Source organism: Vigna radiata, chromosome 11 (assembly GCF_000741045.1).
Source record: "Vigna radiata var. radiata cultivar VC1973A chromosome 11, Vradiata_ver6, whole genome shotgun sequence".
Classification (NCBI taxonomy): Eukaryota; Viridiplantae; Streptophyta; class Magnoliopsida; order Fabales; family Fabaceae; genus Vigna; species Vigna radiata.
Genome location: NC_028361.1, coordinates 2,564,297 through 2,571,687, shown reverse-complemented (window position 1 = coordinate 2,571,687; position 7,391 = coordinate 2,564,297). Strand labels below are relative to the sequence as shown.

Genomic DNA, 7,391 nt, shown 5'->3' with positions numbered 1-7,391 from the left:
CCCGATTACAATCGTCATGTGGTTAAGTAGCATTTAGAGTAATGTAATAAAGGTGGTCAAATTTCTCTTTTAGAAATTCTATTTTTCATTAGTTTAAATTAGTTGTCAAAGTATACATATTTGGGATTCTTTTATCTGTTTTCTCAGTAATGGTAGCCTAATAGTCCAATAAAAAAATAGACATGTCACGCTACTGCTTTGTATAATTTTTATTGATAAATCACACGAAATAACCACGTTATTAAATACTTTAGAAAAATATACACTTTAAAAAAAAAGTAAAAAGGTAAAAATGCTTACAAACGTTGTCTTTTAGCATTTTATTTTCATTTTTAAATTTCTTGGTTGTTTCTTCCTCTTCACAATCTCATCCCAGAGACAAACACAAAATGGGAAAACAAATAAAATAAAAAGCCAGAGTCCAAAATCTAATGATGTCATATATTAGTGAGACCAAAATGATCTCCTTATCTCTATGCCACGTGTCAGTTTTAGAGTGTTAATATCTAGGTCATCCCATGTGTGTGATTCCATTCCCAATTAGTTAGTCCAAATCACAAGTCTCTTCTTTGCACTATGTCATAATTATGCTTTTAAACCAAAAGCAATGTTCACTAAACCAGCACTAATAATAAGACCCTTTCAGTCCACATCCATATTTTCTATAGGAATTTTTTTTTAATAATTTTATTTTATAACTTTCTTTATAATTGTCAAAAAAATTATTAAAAAGTCATTAACATCATATCTTTGCATTAATATAATGGAAAATATTTTTTTAATAATTCTTTTTTACAAATTTTTATAACTATTTATATATGATAATTTGTAATTGATTCGATTCAAATACATAAATCAATAATATATATAAGGGTTAAATATGTTTTTAGTCTCTATATTTTGGAGCGATTTTGGTTTTCGTCCCTCTTTCAAACTACTAAGGTACAATTTAGTCCTTCAACTTTAAAAAATTCTGGTTTTAGTCCTTTTTACCAAATTTTTTTAACTTTATTTGTTGTTTCAAACGCGTTTCTCAGTTAATATTAAAGCAAAAATGTGTCAAACAATGTAAACAATCCAAATCTATAATGAAACGTTCTTGAAACAACAAATAAAGTTAAAAAAATTTGATAAAAATGACTAAAACCAGAATTTTTTAAAGTTAAAAAACTAAATTATAACTTAATTTGAAAGAGGGACTAAAACCAAAATCGGCCAAAAATATAGGACTAAAAATATATTTAATCCTATATATAATTTATTATAAAAAATTATTAACAAAATTGTTAACATACTTCTGATATTTTTTACAGTATTATTTTTTTAATTCATTAATTTTTTTAAGGTGCAGGCACTGATTACATGGAAGAAGGGATTATTTTATTTGTTTTATTCAATCGATAATAAGATACTGATTTGCCATTACTTTTTGTTTGATTGTTTAGTTTTTTTCTCAAACTTAAAAACTGGAAAGGCGTTTTTAGGGAAATAGGAAGCTCAAGCTGTAAAAGGAGAAGAGAAGAAAACGCCTTGACGTCATCAATCATCATGCCATCATAGATAGAAGTATCACTTTCTCTTTCATAACACAAGTGAATGTAATTTTATTTCATAACTAAATTTTACAAGACTAAATTAAATTTAAAATATTTTTTGTATGATATTAGTGTATACAAGTCTTTATAATAATAAAGTATTTTTCGTTTTGGATCAAATGCTTATATATTTATTTTTTATACTACTTTAAAAGATTTTTCATTAATAAAAACATTTTATGTATATATAGACTCGTTCATAATTTATGTATGTGAAATTTTGTTTGTGTCTTAAGAATTAAAATTATTTTAAATTTATCTTAATAATATTTATTATTTATTTGATCTGGTTGTTATCCTACTGTTTTCAAAGTACTCTCATTACTCACGTAATATATGTGTATTATATAAATAGATAGAAAAGTGTATTTTGTATTGTTTTGGGATAAGAGAAAAATTGTAAGTTAAGATTGTAGTATTGAGGAAAATGATTTGTTAAGTTTATTTTCAGTGTGATGTTTATTTTGTTCTTATGATCTCTACATATGGAAGCATGAAAGCAAAAGCGTTACAGCTATAAATTGGTTTAGTGACAGCAAATCATTACCTATGCATGATGGTGATGTAAAACGAGTCATACCAAAGAAAAGTCAAAAATAAAAAAATAAAAAACCAATAGCATGTCATTAATTATCCTTTGTAACCAATAAAAAGTTTCAATATATTGACAATCACATTATCTTATATAATAATTATCCTACAATAATTTTATTTCATAATTTGAGAATTACGTCTGTAATTTAATATTTTATTATTAAAACACGTGACATGTTCATTCTACATATAATTAGTTTGAAAAATTATTGGATAGAAGGCATACTAGACAGGAAAATGCTTCAGTGATATGCCATACCGTCTAAAGATAATATTAAAAATTTATCTTACAAATTTATTTTATAATGATGAGTTAAACTTAAACATTTATTTTCATATAAAATTAAAGTCATATGAAATATATTTTAATGAAACTTATTATTTATTAAATGTATCATGTCTTTTGTTATTAAATTATATATTAATATCGTTTAAAATTTATTTATGAAAAATGTAAAGATTGATGGTTAATTAGCATAGCATACTAGACTAGCAAAAATCTAAATGTAGAGTCTGTGATTACTTAGTTAAGAGGTCGTGGGCAGTTGGTGGTAAAAGTGAATGGAATGGAGAGATAGATGTCGTAAAGTAATTCATGATACACTTTCACCTTTGTTTTATATTTATTTGAAGTAAAATATTATGAAAGAATAATTTTTTTGTATTTTTAAAAAATATAAAAAGTTAAAATATAAAAAGATAATATCAAGTAAAAAAATTATGAAAAGCCCAAGATAATGATTTTGACATAAGAGAAGGCTGGTGAGTGCTGTTTAGGCAGTGAAAAGCCCAAGATAAGTACCAGCTAGCCCTACTCCAACATGTCCCCAAACCCACTACTTTTTGTCTCTCTCTATATTTATCTAACAATATCTATATTTACACACACACTTGGTAGATTCAAAATGATGAAAAAATACTTAGACAGTGAAAGTAAGAAAAGTTGGCTTGGTTAAAAACATAGCAACAAGCAACAATCATATCCAATCCATATATAAACAAGGAAGCACTTCCCTTGGAATCCAAAGGAGAATATATGGATAACTACTCTTGGTAGTTGGAAAACACTTCATTCAAAAACTCTTCATATTGCACTCCATACTTCCTCTATCCATCCCAGGTGCTAACTAAATTATTAACATTCACCAGATCCAATATCTTCCTTCATTTATTTATTTTCATCAGTATTCTACCGTATGAATCGGACGACCATATATGACATATTGCACCAAACAAATCGAACGGTCTTACAATAAGAAGCAGTTACATAACAAATAAATGTGACAGATCCAACATACAAAATCACACGGTCAAGGATGTCCAACCTTAGTTGATGAACGAGTTTTCTACAAGGATTAAGGTAAATGGTAATTAGAGATATTGGACTGAGATTGAACCGCGATATTAAGGTTTTGTTAATCTCAAACTTATGTCGAAAACTATAAATACAGTTCAAAGGTAAACAATATGTGATCGTATTTACTGTGTATTTAATATAATTACTCAGAACGGACGGTGGAACAAGGATAAGGATAAGAAGAACGCTTACCGAATAATATCTTAAGAGAAATTGTAGAAGTGTTAGAAATAACTCGACCTCTTACCCTAAACAAGTAAGTATGTTATCTATTTAGTTGAATCACATATCCGGGCATACAAATTAAGGTAAGAACATTGATATGGTTGCATTGCATCACTGCATGGGAGAATTTTATAATTGCATTTCTGTCCATATATATGTTACCAACTTGTATCACAGAAGGAGGGGGAGGTATGGTACATTTTGCATGTGCCTTTTATGATGGCCGTTCTGTGCGCACTGCAGAGACATGTAGCTTTGTCTTCAGAGTCCTTGGGGCCATCCTCTCCCTTTTCAAAACTTCATTAACTCACCTTCGCTCAGATACTAAATCACATACCTTATACAACAATCAAGACCAAACTTAAAAAGGAATAATATATGAACACTCATCTTTTCCAAATCCAACTGTACCCGCCAGCCATTTTAAGAGGTTCCTCACAACACCATTTCTTTCTCATTAACCCAATTTATGATAAAACGGTTCATTTGTCTATCTGACTGGATTCAGAATCAATTCACACCAACTTGGTAAATTTGTGCAGATAAAAGGAAAAATCTATCTGACTAATTTAGAGAAACTTATGGCAGGCAACATTAACAAAACAATTGTTTAAAGCTAAACGTGATTTTAGAAGCAAGTTGAAGAGAAAAAAGTAAAATGAAAAAAGGACTACTAAGTTGATCTCTTAAAACTCTGATATCATGTTGATTTGGTGGTGTTGTTAGTAAATATTCTGTCTTTCTTTCTTGCCTACATCAGGCTGCTGAGTTTCTGAGGATAAATTTGCATGGCAAAATTAGAAAGAAATGTAAAAGTTGAGCAGTATCTGGCTTGAGTATCCCATTTTGTTGAGTGGTCCTGGATTAGCTTTTTCAGATGAAGTATCCTACAACGTCAGGAGATTGAGATCACAAAGAAAGGGTCCATGGCCAAATGTCAGCAAAGTCCCAAAATAATTTCGTACGAAACTCAGAAAAGCCTCACATGGTTGCAGGACTTTGTATGGCTGCAGTCACAATTCACAAGTCCAATGTCGGATCATCAACTCTGTCCATTCATCATTGTCCCTCATCCATCATTGAACATCTTGTTCAGACCTCTCAGACCTCTCAGCTAATCACCTTGTCCATGCTTCTTCCATTCGCTTTCATTCTGAGACCTTCTCCAACACATGTAACATTTCAGAGGCCTCATTCAAATTTTCTTACATACTTACTCTACGCTGCAACAATTCTCCTTTACCTAACAAGTAGCGAGTAACAACAGGAGTTTCACAGGTCGATTCAGTGATAAAATTTTTTATAAAGAGTTGCCTTAGAAAAATCACACATGCTTCCAAACTAGGAAAAAAAACCAGAAGAGCAAGCGACATAAAAATAGGTATTGACCCAAAAACAAAGCTAATATACTCTAATGTTTGCCTTTGTCCACGAATCTACCATTGACAACGGTCCAATTCCCTGCGTCTCAATCATGAAAAAGAAGTTCAATTAAAATATCAAAAATTTCATGTTCTAGTTGTAATTAACACACACGTTTTGTAAGAATGAAATTAAATAATTGAATTATAACTATACTGTGATTTAATAAAACTTTAATTATATAATGATAAATGATGGATGGATTTTAAAGTGTGATCGTATTATAACTATATTAATAATAATGATGATAATTATATACAGACATCAAATTCTAAACAAATCACATTTCCTATTTCAAGTTCCACAGACATTGTCGAAATTTAGAATATATAATATCAAAAGATTAAAAAAAAAACTATATAGCAAATATATAATTTTACATTCTCCTCTAGCCATAGACCAACATGTTTCATAATTTTCTTAAAGCTTTTACACAAATATCTTAAAACTATATTATATAATGTGTTTTAATTAATCGATAGTGTAAAAATTGCTTCAGTCACAACACATACCTAGTAAACTTACATGTGTCCCACAAAATACAAAGTTCCAGAGAAAGCCCACTTCTGGCAGTAACTTGTTTTCTCTAAACAACACATGCCAGGCATGCAGTTGTTGATGACAGTGGTAGGCCAGTGAAATTGTGGTGGATTCCACTACCAGTTTCAGCAGTAGCAAGAACAATCACCTTACTTCTCAATCTAAGCCAATGCATTCATAACCTAAATGTGGAAGCAATTATTCAAAGAATCATAAGAAACAGACACCATATGATCCATATAGTGAAGCTAGGTTCGGCCAATCAATATCTGTTTCCTCCAAATTTAACTGCTTAAAATTATCTTGGCAGTAATAGCCAGCAGTCCCCACCTGTAAACCCAATAATGTCATAAATATTATCTGTTGCACTGGTGTTAGTGTTTTTCACATAATAGCAATGCCAATTATGCTGCCAGCACTCAATATAATAAAACACCGTCAACACCGATATGTCACTTCATAAATTCTCTCCAAAATTCAATAGCATGGAGCTATCAGATAAGATTGGTAGATGTCAAGAAACTTATAAGATATATAGAATAGAACATTCTAAAGAAATAACTAGTTTTGATAGGATCAAATTCTCAGAGGGGGTGGCACTAGGCACATGTCTGAAAAGATGAAATCATATTAACATTTTAAAAAGTATTTTATCGCTTTAGGAATTAAAACAATTGCACTCAACCCACCTGAACTGACAGAGTATCATCCGAGACATGATAGACATAAATCAACTCCAGCACCTGGCAGTAGTTCTCAGAGATATGATAACGGATTTCAATTCTTCGGAAAGAGATAATAGACCAAAGGGTTTTCTGCATCAGTGCCTCTGCAAAACATCTGACAGCAGCAACAAATTTGCACATGGAAATAGCATGAACAGCTGCTCATTTGCTTTTGTCAGCAAACACATCATGCTACAATACGTGTTCACAATTACGTGTCGGTAACTCTGTGAAGACCATCGACCGCAGATAATCTAACGCCAAACAACAAATTATACAACATAGATAAAATCTAAGCAATGATATATAACAGAAGGGTTTGTTTTCTCAAGAGTTCTGAGCAACTTTTTGCAAGATTTTTAGTGACAGAGGTTTGCAGTAGTTTCTGCCTCCGTATAAGGATTCAAATGCTCACAAAACAATCAAGAGTTTTCCGTCGAAAACAAATAAGAAACAAAAACCAGTCCCGTTTGAATGTGCTTCACGATAACCTAAATTATTAGGAGGACAAGACCCCACATCCATCACATTCTACATCAATGTTGCAAAAAGAAATTACGTTGCGTCAGATTTTGCCGTGTCTCACTGTTGCAGTTACTTTCTTTGCATCTATTCTTTTCATGTTGAATCATAGTTTTTTAAAACTAATGAAAAAAAAAAATATAAGGAATCGATTTAAGGATGTTTGGAATACGAAAACTCTATTTAAAATGGTTATAAATAGTTTTTTAAAAATTTGCACATGTTTAGTATAACGTTGAAGAATTAGTTTCGTTTAAAAGTAATTTTAATCAGAATGAATGTGACACACTGTGATCTTATGTCGTTTTTCACCAAAGCGGAAACGTGAAAGAGAAAGAAAAGAGAAATTAAATGGTTGTAAGTACAGACAAAACTGCGAGGATGGTGAAGGAAAAGACCTGAAACAGTTTT

General features: G+C 30.5%; 1 long non-coding RNA gene across 1 annotated transcript; it reads right to left on the bottom strand.

Annotated features, from left to right (window-relative positions):
* Nucleotides 1–4,449: 4,449 nt before the first annotated feature.
* On the bottom strand, nt 4,450–6,922 carry LOC111240596. Its single transcript, XR_002666044.1, has 2 exons — nt 6,423–6,922; nt 4,450–6,063 (listed from the first exon to the last, which is right to left on the bottom strand). It is a non-coding gene; the product is annotated as an uncharacterized LOC111240596 (long non-coding RNA).
* Between the last annotated feature and the right edge of the window lie 469 nt (nt 6,923–7,391).